The sequence below is a fragment of the Gracilinanus agilis genome, chromosome 3 (assembly GCF_016433145.1).
Source record: "Gracilinanus agilis isolate LMUSP501 chromosome 3, AgileGrace, whole genome shotgun sequence".
In the NCBI taxonomy this organism is placed as follows: domain Eukaryota; kingdom Metazoa; phylum Chordata; class Mammalia; order Didelphimorphia; family Didelphidae; genus Gracilinanus; species Gracilinanus agilis.
This window is the reverse complement of record NC_058132.1, coordinates 372,565,580-372,580,618: the sequence shown is the minus strand read 5'-3', so window position 1 is coordinate 372,580,618 and position 15,039 is coordinate 372,565,580.

Here is a 15,039-nt window from a genome sequence, read left to right as displayed (position 1 = left end):
GGTTCTATGGGTGTTACTGGCCAGGAATTTGTGATACTTGTATTATTTCAGTGTTGAGATTGAGGATAATAAAGATATCTTATAGGGATACCTTTCTGAGGAACCTATGAAATAGAAGATGAAGAAATTCACATTTGTTTAGGGAATAGCTCAAGAACCTATAATGTTAGATCTCATTTATACAAAGGGGTTGTCCTCAGTGAATAAATAAGCTTCATCTTTGAGGCCCATATCGCTGAAATCTTTCATGTTGATTTTTTATTTTCTCCACAGCCCCTACCCTCACAACCCTTTCTTAAGCTATTCTTATCTTTGCCCTAGCCTCCTCTTCCCTTTGCAACTTTTCTCCTATACCTAAACAATTCATCTCTCCCCTGTGCCTGAGGACATTTTTTCCATCATCCTCCACTTTGCCTAGCACCAATGGGAGCACTTCCTCCCTCTCCTGTCTGGGGTAAGGTCGGGGGCTCACATGCCATGTGAGGCTTGCAGTTTGGGCACTCGGTCTCTAAGATCTCTAAAAGATTCACCACCACTGCCTTAGAGTATGAAGCTGAATTGGTTAGGTGTAGGAGCAAAGTTCCAAAGGGGAAATAGCTGCCTATCTGTAGGGCTATATATCTATCTACTGAGCCACCCAAATGTCTCATAAAAAATGAATTTTTAAAAGCACTTACTGGTTTAAAGCACTTATTGGGAATTGGGTTAAACCCTGAGGATACAAATACAAGCACAAAGAGAGGCAGTCTCTGACCTCAAGGAATTAATATTCTAATAGGGAAAGAACATAAAAAAGAAGTTAAAGTTGAAAAGCTGAGGGAGGTTGAGGGAAAAAGTCTCCAAACAGGTGACAAAGTCTGGAGGACCAGAAGCACAACTGAAAGGGGGATGAAGTATAACTTCCTTGTGCCCATCCACAAAATGGCAGTCCCTAGAAGATACCAATAGGAGAAAAGGCCCAGTATGGTGAAGTGAAGTTCAGGATGAGAAGGCAGCTAAGCCATGGAGCCAAAATTTTGTAATTCAGAAGCACAACCATAAAGGGAAGGATCTTTATAATCTTGGTAATCTCATCCATTTTCATGGATTCAATGAACATTTCCATATGGTCGCCTTCTAAATCTATGTACCCAACATATATATTTCCTGAGTTCTGGTTCTGTACAATCACTACCTGCTGGACAGCTCAACTTTGATATATCATAGGCATCACAAGTTATCACATTATCTAAAATCAAATGCATTATCTTACAATGTAATCTCCTTTATGGGGAGCAGCTGGGTGTCTCAGAAGATCGAGAGGGAGACCTAGAGCCAGGAAGTCCTGGGTTCAAATATGGCCTCAGACACTTCCCAGTTGTGTGTCCTTAAGCAAGTCACTTAACCCCCATTGCCTACCTCTGACCACTCTTCTGCCTTGGAACCAATACATAATAGTGAGTCTAAGGTGGAAAGTAAGGGTTTAAAAAATGTATCTCCTTTCTAACATCCTTATTTCTGTTTAGGATGTCAACTAATAAACTAGTCAAAGCCTTTATAACTTCTCACAAAAATGATTGTGATAGCTTCCTAATTGATTCCTTTAAAAAATTTATATACCAAATATATTTAATAATAATCTTTTACATGTTTTCCAAAATTATAATATCCAAGTTGTGTCCCTTTCTTTCTCTCCCCCCCACCTGAGATATAAGATATTTGGTCTGGATTATACATGTATGATCTTGAAAACATATTTCCATATTGGTTGTGTTATGAGATAATAATCAGATAAAACCAAAATCCAAAAATAAAAGCTTACACAAATAAAGTGAAAAATAGTTTGCTTCGATCCGCATTCAGATTCCATTAGTTCTTTCTCTGAAAGCGAATAGCATTCTTTGCCCTAAATCCTTCAGAATCGTCTTGGATCATTGGAGCATTGTATTGTTCAGAATATCTAAATTTTCACAATTGATCATCATACAGTATTACTGTTATGATGTACAATGTTCTTCTGGTTCTACTCACTTTGCTCTGCATCAGGCCATGTAGGTTTTTCCATTTTTTTCTGAGATCATACTGCTAATAATTTCTTATAGTGTAATAGTATTCCATCATACTCATATACCACCATTTGCTTAGCCATTTCCCAATTATATATCTCTTCAATTTCCAATTCTTTGCCACCACTAAAAGAGCTCCTATAACTCTTTCTCTCCTCCCTTTTCGGATCTCTTTGGTACACAGATCAGGTTGTGGTATTACTGGATCGAAGGCATATACAGCTTTATAGCCTGTTGGGCACATAGTTCAAAACTGTCCTTCAGAATGGTAGAATCAATTCACAATAATACATTTGTAACTGGATTTTGCCCTCCCCAAACCAAAATTTATCATTTTCTTTCATTGCCCCTAATTGATCTCATGACTCTTCTCTCTCCTCACTAATCCATCCCATACCGAACCACCAGACTTATATTCCTTTTTTAGAAAATAATGCCTTATCTTTCATCTTAGAAATGATACTCTGTATTGGTTCCAAAGCAGAAGAGCAGTAAGGGCTAGGTAATTGGGGTTAAGTGACTTGCCCAGGATCACACAGCTAAGAAGTATCTTGAGTTCAAATTTGAACTCGGGACTTCCTACCTGTCCCCAAACTGATATTTCTAAAGCTCAAGTCTGATCATGTCTCTACCTTGTTCATGAACACTTCAGTTCCTCCCTATTGCTGGTAGGATAATATGTTCTTTGACATTTAAAGATCTTTAAAGACTGGCTTAAATCTCTCCAGACTGATTTCATCTTACTTCACCTCACCCGTTCTACATTCCAGCTAAACTGCCCTACTTTTTCCCACCCTCCACCCCCATTCCATTTTCCACTTCTGAACCTTTGCAAAATCTGTCCCTCTGGTAGGAGTAGCACCTGTTTTATATGTGATTCTTTGTTTTCCCTTGAAGAGTAAGGAGGCATGGAGGTCATTTCCAGGATTATCTCTGGTTTGGACCTCTTGCTATCTGAGATCCATAAGACCCAGTCTTGATGTCATAAGTTTTAGTGCAATTCCTAATGGTAGGAGGAAATCACTTTTCTTACTTTATGTGGCAGGTTGTTATGTGAATGTAGCAATTTCATCCTATCATTAACTCTTTTAATCTTAGAAATATCATATCCTTTTCTTCCTTTATTACTAGTAAAGTCACTCAGTCCATGATTATCTCATTGCATTTTAAACTGATGCTAAATCCCTGGACTTGCCTATTAGGCCTGATACAAAGAAGGATTCCTTATTGGTAGAATTATTTTTCTTTCTCTTCAGATTTGCCTCTTAGAAGCTCCAGATCCCTTAAGTGCTCCTAAATAAGACTTTTCCTAAACCACACAGTTCTTAGTACTCTCCCCTTGCCCAGTGTAAATAGTTTATATTTATTTTGTCTATATTTTCTATTTATATAGTTGTAAATATACTGCTTCTCTCTAGCAGTATAGAATTAGTTCCTTGAGGTAAGGCAGAACTGATTCATTTTTTGTCATTATATCCCCAGCACCTTATATAATGATTGGCACATAGTTGCTACCTAATAAAAGTTCATTAAACCAAATGAAATTAAATTCTCTGAATTTATAGAAATATAGAAAACAGTGACATCTAGGCAGTTCAGTGGATGGAGAGCTAAAACTATAGTCAAGAAGTTCTGAGTTCTAATGCGACTATAGATAATATCTATATAATTCTGGTCAAGTCATTTAACTTCTTTTTGCCTTTTTTGGGCTTCAAACAATAGCTTTATTAATGTCATTGTGTACTTTATGTAACTTACAATATGTGCCAATGGATTTTCTAGGTTTTTCAAAGGAATGACTTGAGATAATTTGGAATAATACTATATATCATTTGTATTGAGATTAATAAAAGTTTCAACCTCCCAGGGTTGTTGTGAAGATAAAATAATATTTGGAAAGTGCTTTATAAACCTTGAAGTGCTGTATATGTATTAGTTAACATCATCATTATCATCATAATTCAATAATAAAACTTCCAGGACTTTCCATTAATGTTTCTAAGCTATCTAATATTTATACTGTTAAGAAAATGAGACTGAATATTACCTGGTCCCCACTCATATTGGAATGGGAAGGGGCAGCCCTGTTGTGCATGCTGTATATAAAGGGAAATATAATTCCAAATGGGTGGAAAAAATGCTGACACAATGCTGTAGACCTGTGACAGGGGATAAATTTGGTGTTAGAGTTGATTCACATTTCATTCCAGCTCTTTTTCAAGATCAATTCCAAAGGGGATAGAGAGAAAGATTTTGGAAGCTGCCAGCATGTAAGAGAAGCTGGCTATTCAACATGCCCTTGATCTTCTTAGAAGAATACAGCAACACATTGCCTGGAGGAGAAATTGTCTTCCTAGAGATTTTGGTAGGATAATTACACCTTGGGTGAGATCATGGTCTCTCTTCTTTCAAGCAGAACTTACCTTTCTGTTCTCGGAGGAGCTCTTGTATAATTTTCTGGCATATTCTAATCTGTATAGCTTTTCAAATTTCTCTCCGTGATTTCCTTGGATAAATAGATTTGCTCATTATTCAGTATTTGTGATGTTTTTATATAACCAGAACTGGTGGGACGATGACAAGCCAAGCAGTGTTACATAGCTTGAAGCTACACTTTCCCCATATGAGTGATCAAGGAAATAGCTTTTATTTTGAAACCTTAAAAGTTTGTAACCCTAGCCTAGCAATACTTGGGGTGGAAGATAGATATGGTTTTGATCTCATATTCCTCACCGAGATTGGAGAAAAACAAACCTAGCTATGGCTCTTCTGATCCCCTTAAGGCAAGGATGGAAGTAACACTTTGAAAAGGATTGATAATCATGTAGAAATCACTATTCATGTTGCCCAGGAGTCTCATTTAGAAAACCCATGTGGGTATATCTATTTTACATAGACATATACATTTTAAGTAAAGATAAATTGATGTATGCTTGTCCTACTTAGGTAGCTACTTTTTATACTAATCCTCATTTGGTAGGCAGCTGCACATGGATCCCTTGGGTGACAAGCTTCAGACAGACCCCCACCCTAAATGCCGAAACTCCCAATCCTTGGCATAGAAAAGGATCTCTTCTTGCTCCAACTCCCAGATGCCACAGGCAAAAGGAATTCAGCTTCCTTGTCTCCACATCCTCCTGTTCCATTGCCAGACATCTGCGTTGTGAATTGCTTTTATCTTTTTTCACCTTTTGCCACCAATTGTGTTTCCTTTCCTTCTTCTCCTCCTATTCCTCCTTTTCTTCCTTTTTCTTCTGTTTCCCTCCTCTTCTCTTTCTCCCTCTTCTCTTTCTTTTAGAAAAGAACTGGGGGTCTTTTTATGACATATGTAACCACATAAAACATACATTTCCAGTTTGGCTCTGGTGTGTTAACAAATTGATGAAGACCATCTGTACATGCATATGCAATATCCCCCTGCCCACCCTATCCCCTAAACATAATCCTTTCTATGTAATTTAACAGGGTCCCTGTGATATAAAGCCTTTAATAATTTTAAGACAAAATTGCCTTAATGTATAGCAATTACTAAATGCAATATGGAAATATTTATTTCTCTTGCCAACGATACACTCCAGAGTCTGTGACTGCCTTGTATAACTTGCAAAACTCTATGTGATACAAACCATCTAAGACATTTTTCTTGAAAGACACTCTCAAGGGGATACTAATAACTAGAATCCCACTCAGTTCCGTGAGAAGGGAGCATTGCAAATTATCAATAAGTTAATTACACAGGCCAGGACCACAAGCCCACACTCTAATAGCTCATTTCCCCCTGACCCTTTAGTGGCTGATATCTGATATACTTACCTAGCCCTTTCCCCGTCACCTGATTTCCAAGTATTGACTTTTTGTCCATCTTAACTCTAAGACACGAAAGGCTAAATTCTATTGACAGAGGGGAAATCCCCAGTAAAAAAGAAATAACCCCTCTTGGCACATTACTATAGTATGAAATACAAATAACACATCTCAATTTAGGTGGATACACATTGTAATTTTTTTTCAGATTTACAAATTGCTTGAAGCAATAATGACTTTTTCTAGTGGATTTGGGAATATTGCCAAGTCCTTGTCAATATGTTATAAAATCACAGGAGTTTCCTTTGTGAACCTTCCAAGTAGTTTGGTTCAGTTATATCTAAAGCATCTCTCCAGGTATTTGGGCATGTTTCTGAAGATTCATAGGTGACTACATCTACTTCTTTTCTCCATTCCCTTCTCTGAATTTAGATTTCCTTGGCACTTATTATTGTGCAAAATTTGAGTTCTTTGAGTTTTTTCACCAAAGGAACTTCATCCTGTGACAGTTTGTGACCTATAGCAAAGGAATTCATTGATGGTGATAAATTGCGTTCTCCCTTTTCTCCTTCTACCGTACATAAACACACACACACACACACACACACTCCTTCATATACATGAAGCCACATTCAGTTCTATATGGTATTTTCATCAAATAAAATGGTTTGAACAAAACAAGAAAGTCGTCTTCAGTGTAAACCACTTTCTGGAAATGAATACATTCTGCACCTTGGCAAAGTTTTCCAAATCTTTGGACCATATAAACAAATATATGTTTCTGGGATCAGATCTGGCTTGATGATAGAATAGTAACACTTAGAGTCTATAATGTTAATGCTGAGCTTGCCTTTGTATTTCACAGTTTGCATACCATTTCTGGAGCCTGATATTCACTTTGAAGAAGAAACTGTGTCAGGAAGTTAAATGGCTCATTCATGTCTCCTAGGTAAGTAAGGGATAGAGATTTCATAGTTGAAATGGAATTGGCAAAACAAATGATACATAGAGAGACATAAAAGGTTTAGAAAAGATATTCTAAAGATCAGTTAGTTCTCTCAACAAATATTTTAACTACACTTCCTTGACCAAAAGCACAAAAGTTATATGAAAGAAGGCTCAGATTTATCACAGCTGGACCCAGAAGTCCTGTCCTGACAGACACTAGTAGATAAAAGGCAGGCCAGATTTCAGTTTAAGATAAACAGTTTCCTAATGATTTGAGCAATATAGAAATGGAATGGACTGCTGGTTATGTGTGAGCTCCTCACCTGTTTAAAAAAAAAGAAAAAGAAATATAAAAATAATCTTAGTTAACTTTCTGCTTTGTAACTCCAGTGAGTTATTAGCACAGACAATCTTTAATTAACTTGTCACAATATAGTTCTTTAAGATTGAACTAATTTTATTCCTTCACTGTATTGTTTACTATAAAAATCCTTTGTGGCATTTTAAAATTCTTTCATAATCTACCTCTTCCCAGTATCCTCACACTTTACTTCCCTCCCATCATGCACTCTTTGATATAATGACACTGGACTCCTTGATGTTCTTTGAACAACACACTCTATTTCTCCTCTTAAGGCATTTGCTTTGGCTGTCCCCATTCCTGGAATGTTTTCCCTCCCCATTTTGTCTACTGGCTTCTCTGGCTTCCTTCAAGTCCCTATTAAAATACTAACTTCTAGAGGAGGTCTTTTCCAATCCCTCTTAATTCTAATGCATTTCCTCTTTTAATTTTTTCCCATATCTAGTATATAGTTTGTTCATATTTGTTTGTTTGAAGTCATTGTCTTTTATCTCTCTTTGTATTCTCAGTATTTATTACAGTGCTTGGCATTCAGTAAGTCCTTAATAAATATTTACTGATTATTGATTGACTATTCTTAGCATTAGGGCAACTAAGCAGCATAACGGATAGTGTTGGACCTAGAGTCAGAAATCATCTTCCTGATTTTAAATCTGATTTTGGACACGTACCCTGTTTGCTTCAGTTTTCTTATCTTTAAAATGATGGAGAAATGGCAATTGACTTCAGTATGTTGGTAAAGAAAAACCCAAATGGAGTCAGGAAGAGTCTGAACACCACTGAAAACAATTGAACAATAATTCTTAACCTCCAATATAGAAAGAAAATTGTTTATATAATTATAATTATATAATTAGCATAATTATATAATATAAAAGGTCTAGAAAACCTTTTGAAGTAGTAACTAAAATGAACCAATAGAATAATTTGCACTAAGGGAGGTTAATGACAGAATTTTCTTTTTCAAAGGAAAAAAGCAAATTATTAAGTAGTTCTTTTGTAAGGCATTCCTAATAGTAAGGTCAGACTAGTAATGGCATTTATCCTTGGATATCACTGAGGTATTCAGGTCATAATTGGCTGTAGTATTTGGGAAAATATGGGGTAAGAAAACCTGGCTGTTGGGTTGGAATGGAAGGAAAAATGATCTCAGCACCCCAGAAGTTCCCTTCCAAACTCCAGCTCTTTTGCGGGAAGTTACAGTTACAATTTCCAGTAAAACAGAGGATAAGAGAAGACTTCGGAAATTGAAAGCCTCAGGTTAAGAAAAATGACTTCATTTTGTTTGTTTGTTTGTCTTACTAAGACTCTGGAATGGAATTAATCTTGGAGGATTGAACAGTCACTTAATCTCCCTGAGTCATAAGAAGGCATGATGTCATGTCTAAGCATTAGGTTGGAGAGCTCAAGTTTTGTGTTTCTGTGATTACACATTGTCCAACACAGTTGCAATAAAAGCAGCTAACTGCCATGTCCAAAACATTAGCATTTCATCCATTTTTGGCCTCGTATCCTTTCCTTTCCATATTTTTCTGTTTTCTGATTCTTTCTTTCTGTGAAAAATAGCAAAAGAATAATTATAGTCACTTGATGAACACATAACTTGTGCTATGTAGCCAATATTATTTGGGACACTGGGGAAGGTAATACATAAAGATAGTATAGATGTGATCCTTGACCTCAAGGAGCTGATTAGTCTACAAAGGAGAAAAAAAACCCTGCCTCCTAGAAAACAAAAAAATATAAATTTATGTGATGAGTACTCCAAATTTAAAACAAAGTTCAGAGAAGGGTGAGATCAGGAGGAGCTGGAGTAGTTTATGAAGGTTTCTTAAAGGAAGTTGCTTTTGAGTTAATCCTTGAAGAATGAATAAAATTTTAAAGATGTAAGTGATAAGGGAGGACTTTTTTCAGGGGAGGGCGACTTGAATAGAGGTGCCAATTAGAATCACTTTGGTGGTGGTAGTGATGTTGGATGGTCTTTTTCAGTTATGTCTGATTCTTAATGAACCCAGTTGGGCTTTTCTTGGCAAAGATTGGATTGGTTTACCATTTTCTTTTCTATATTTCTTCACAGACGAGGAAGTGAGGCAAAGAGGTTAAGTGACTTGCCCAGGGCCACACAGCTAGTAAGTATTTGAGGCCAGATTTGAACTCGAGAAGATGAGTCTTCCTTACTCCAGACCCAGCACCCAATCTATTAAATGATCCCAGTTGCCCCATAAATGATTCTAGAAAATTGATATATTTGTGATTTAGGACATTTAAAGCCAATACACTACTAAAGGGAGCAGGGTACTTTTCCTTTAGAGTTCATGTGGCCTCCTGTTCATTGGAGAGCTTAGGAACTCTATGGGTGGAACACTGTATTTACTTTCAGATTCTACTGAGTTGTTGGTAGCTGAAGAACTTTCCTTTTTTTATAAGAGATAGCTCACAAGATATAGAAATAGAAAGTGATAGAAAAACAAATCTATTAAAATTTCAAAACATTTCAAAGCATTAACATATTTTAAAACTGTTACTTCCTATTGCCTCAGTGACAGTTTGTTCAAATAATCCAAACAACTTTTTGAGGCTTTTATCTAGGGAAGGAAATGAAGATAAGCCATTCATCATATGAACATCAAAGATCCACCCTAGATATTTTTACTACATGTCTTCTTAACACATTGTGTAAGAGCGTGATGAAATTAATGATCATAATAGTAGCATTTTATAGTGTGTTAAGGTTTTCAAAGTAGTTTACAAATATTATTTCATTTTAGCCTTAAAACCATCCCTGGGAGGTAGGTGCTATTATTAATCTCACTTTACAGATGAGGAAAGTGAAACAGAAAGCAGTTAAATTATTTGCCTAGAATCAAGCAGGTAGGTATCTGAGACCAGTCATGAACTCAGCTCTTCTTAACTCCATTTAGTTGCTTTCATTTGAAGATTGACTTTGGATCCCGACACAAATGAGGTATTTATTTCCAAATATTTCTATGTAGGATTTGTCAGTGTCTTTATTTTCTTAAAAACGTGGAATTGCCTTTTTAAGTTTAACTTTTGTGATATCATTGAAAGCAAAGGAGATTTAAATTAAGTTGCAAAATGAATATATGAGAATCCTGACTGAACAGCTGAGGACAAAAGAAGGATCTTGAGTTTGATATTAGCACAGAATGCCATTGGTTAATTTATGCTGATTCAGATTATTATGGAAAATCATGCTGAAAGGGACCTTTAGGTCACCTGGAGTGCAGAGCCAAGATGAGAGCAGGCAGATTGGGTTGACAGTTTTTCATCACCCAATTAAGAAGTCTCCCCTAACCCTCCTCTTTCCCTTGTCTGCAAGAAAGGTTAGTTAGTATTTAATAGAATGAAGTGTTTTCCAACCGGCATGCTCTCTGTGCCCTTACCCTTTTAGTTTGAACATTATGCACACTTAATTTGAATGTATTTGGAAAGCTCAGACCTATTTGATAGCCAGAAAGCTATCTAAAGATGAATGGCCTCCCATGATTAATACTGTATCCACACTCTGAATTCCTGAGTCAGTCATTCTTGCTCATTCCTGGAGGGGCTGTGAGAATGAAAGGTCAGAGTAACAGTATCTATGACAGGTAATGTCTTAGGACATTATTTTTTCCTTTGTATTGATAGGATTTGGTGATCTCAAGCCAGCTACTCAGTGACTGGAAAATTCTTTTGGCATGTCACCAAGTAGTCTGATAAATGTCATTGGCTTCCTCCTTTTTGATTTCTGGGGAGATGTAGATTTCTCTATGGTTGTCGTTATGAGCCTTGATGTATTAGAAATACCCTTTTTCAAGTATTTGAAATTCATAGGCCAGCTTGCTCTATTGGTTCATTATAAATCTGATGGCAACATGGGACCATAGGCTCTTTTTAAAAATAAATCCCCAGTTCAATTGCTCATTGGCTATGGGAGAGGGGAGGAAGGAGGGGAAGCCTGGGGTAAAGCAGGGGGAGGTCAAGAAGACAGGTGAGGGAAGGCCGGGCACAGCAATCTGTCTCTAATAAAAGGTTCACCATCACTGCCTTATGCCATGAATTCTTTTCAATACAGGTAAAGCTAAGTTAAAATAATTTAATTTAATTTAACTTGTTATGTAGAGGTGGATGCATGAAATCCCTGCAAAGATACAGGGACAGCCTCACCCAGAATTCCAGGGGATCCCCCTGGAGAACTTTGGGTGAGGGGGCAGTTGAGAGGAGTAGGCAGTTGCTTTGTGGGGGTTGAAGTGAGCAGACAGACTGCTTATTACTCCAGACTTGGGGGGATCACTTACTTGAGTGGTCATTGTGGCACAAGCCAGTGTGGTTTCTACACAAGGGTTAGCCTGTTTAATAGGGCTGATCTTTATCAACTTCAATATAACAAATATTTAGTGATTAGAGAGTAAAAAATATTCATTAATAGCAAGAGAGCCAGTTTTAGTTAAGTGCCTTCACCCCTCCTGTGGGGGAGAAGGGCAACTTCAATCTAATAGTTCAGGGTCACCTTTCCTTATTCAAATACCTTCATTAATTACTCTAGGTTTCTTTGTTACTTCTTAATATAAGCTATACCTTCAAATCTGTGCCTGGAAATTATTTGGGGGAATACTCACAACTCAGTCTGGACATCTAGTTTGAATCCTGTCAGCTGCCAGTTTTAAGAAGATCATTTATCTTTGTCCTCATCAGTTAGATAGCTAGCTTCTACTTATTCCTCTATCAGACCTGTGAGGAATAAAAATTAAAGAAAGGGAACATCATTGGGGTTCAGCCATAACAGAAACTTACCAGAGGAATCTTAGCTTGTCTCCATCTTCCAACTGAAAACAGCAACAGTTTAGGGGAGAGGGGTTTGAGATACAGTAGTGTCTAACTCCCTCCTTTCTCACTGAAGCCTGTCAATCAGTGTTTGTGATTTGAAGGTCTATTGGCCCGGACACATTTATCTGCTTCTCCAAATTATCTGTTATTATCATCATAAGAAACTTAATTATCATTTTAAATTTATGCTTATGTATTACCAATGTTTAGGTAGCAAATAACAATACCATTAAAGCATATAATGCGTTATAAAATCTGGGTTTTCTAGATGTCTGAAATGGATTAATTCAATTTATATTATTCCTTATGGAAAAATTCATTTGGTACTCAACCTCTTTGGTGCTCAACCTGTCTTCTGGAATGAATTAATGATGAGTACCAAGGTATCACTGTATATATCTATGGATAATAGGAAGAAAGAAAGAAAGAAAGAAAGAAAGAAAGAAAGAAAGAAAGAAAGAAAGAAAGAAAGAGAAGGAGGGAGGGAGGGAGGGAGGAAGGAAGGGAGGAGGAAGGAAGGAAGGAGGAAGGAAGGAAGGAAGGAGAATGAAAGAAGAAAGAAAGAAAATATATATGTATCTTAGACAACATACCCTTATCAGAAAATTATAATATAAATATTTTTTCTATTCAACCACTTCCTTTCTTATCTTAGAGGCATTAATATTGCCTGCATAGAAGCTTTACATCTTTTAGTAATCAGTTGTCCATTTTATCTTTTGTAACTGCCTCTGTCTCTTTTTAAGATTGGTTAAGAATACATTTCTTGTCCATAGCTGCGAAAGGTTCATGTCCTAGTTCTAATTTTTTTATTGTACATTTTTATTATTAAGGTCAAACCATTTTAGAACATATTGTGTTTTTTTTTTTTAATACAAGATGTCGTTGATGTAAGGTGAAAGGACTAAGCCCAGTTCCTAGCTGACCACTTCCCATTTTTTCTAACAGTTTTTATCAAATGAGGAATTTTTCCCAGGGAAATTTAGATTTTTCTACTGTATCAAATAATATGTTATTGAGAGCTATTGTTTCTGAATCTTTCCTGTCTGAACTATTTCAATGATTTATCTCTTCTTTAAATTCCAGGTGGTTTTAATAACTTCTGATTTATAATACTTTATAATTGTTTGGGGTCTGAAAGCACCATTCTCCCTTCATCCTTAATTTTATTCATTATTTTCCTTGATATTCTAGATCTTTCATTTTTCCAAAAGAATTTGATTATTTCAAAAATCCAAATAATGTATTTCATTGGTAATTTGATCAGGATAGCACAAAAGGTCTAAATTGATTTTGGTAATACTGTCATTTTCATTTTATTAGCATGACCTAGCATGAGTACTGAATATTCTTCCAAGTATTTAGATTATTCAATATTTTAAGGAATTCTTCATAATTTAATCTATAGTCTTTTGTATACTTTGACAAGCTACTCTCCAGATATTTTATGCATTTTGTTGGTATTTGGAATGGAATTTCTCTTATAGTTGTTTCTTGGTGTTTCTCATTGTCATAAAGAAATGCTAGTGATTTTCAAAGATTTATTTTTTAGCCTGAAACTTTTCTAGAGCTAATTAATTGTTTCTATGAGTATTTTTTACAGGTTCCTTGGAACCTTCCAAGCAAATGGTCATATCATCTGCAAATGCGGATAGTTTTTATCTCCTTTTTATCAATAATTATTCATCGAATTCTCTCTTCTTTTCTTATTGCTATTTTTAACATTTCCAGAGCCATATCAAATAATAATGGATAGAATGGTCATCCTTGCTTCACTTCAATATTTGTTGGAAAAGGTAGCAGTGTATAGCCATTGCACATGACACTTGCTTTTCTTTTTAGGTAGATGCTTTTTATGATATTTTAAGAAGGTTCTATTCTGCCTATACATTGTAGGGTTTTCAGCATACAAGGGCACTGTACTTTTTTAAAGGCTTTTGTTGCATCTATTGAGATAGTCATGTGGTTTTTTGGATGACTTGGTTTTCAATATGATTAGTTTTATTGATTGTTTATGGTTAACATCCTTGCATCTGTAATACAAATCCTACTTGACAGTAATTCATTATTTCTTAGATAAATCACTTTAATCTGTTTGATAAGTTTTTTTTAATTGAGTCAATGCTCATTAATTATATTGGAAAATAGTTTTCTTTCTGTTTTATCTTAACCTGGTTTAGATATTAGAATTATATTCATCTCACTAAATAATTTAGGTTGGGTAATTTCCTTCTCAATTTTGAGAATAATTTTTGAAGTGTGACTACTAACTCTTTTTTTAAAGTTTGATTGATTTTTCTTATCAATCCATCCAATCCAGAATTTTTTCCCCTTTGGTAATTCCTTTAGAGATTGATCTATTTATATTTCCAAAATTTAACTATTTAAGATTTTTGTCTGTGTTTTTTTTGATACTTTGGTATTTTATTTTTTGAAGGCATTCCATTTCTTTTGTGCTATATTTTGTTTTGTATTGTTAGCTTATAATTGTGCTTATGTTCAGATTATTCTTATTTCTTCTGATCTTTTTTTCAAACCCTTAACTTCTGTGTATTGGCTCCTTGGTGGAAGAGTGGTAAGTGTGGGCAATGGGGGTCAAGTGACTTGCTCAGGGTCACACAGCTGGGAAGTGTCTGAGGCCAAATTTGAACCTAGGACCTCCTGTCTCTAGGCTTGACTCTCAATCCACTGAGCTACCCAGCTGCCCCCTCTGATTTTGTTTTGATTTCACCTTGCTCAATGAAATTTTATTGATTTGATTTTCAGTTCTCTTTGATTAAATTAGCTAAGAGCTTATCAATTTTATTAGTCTGTTCAAAGAGCAAGATTTACATTTCATTTATCATTTTAATCATTTTTCTAATTTATCTATTTCTGATCTTATTTTCAATATCTCTTCTGTCCTTATTTTAGAATGTTTTGTTGATTTTCTAATTATTTAAAATATACATTTGGCTTCTTAATCTTTTTCTATTTTGTTAATGAATGATTGTAAGGATAGTATTTTTCCCCTGAGGATCAATTTAGCTGCATCCTAGAAATTTGGTATGTTGT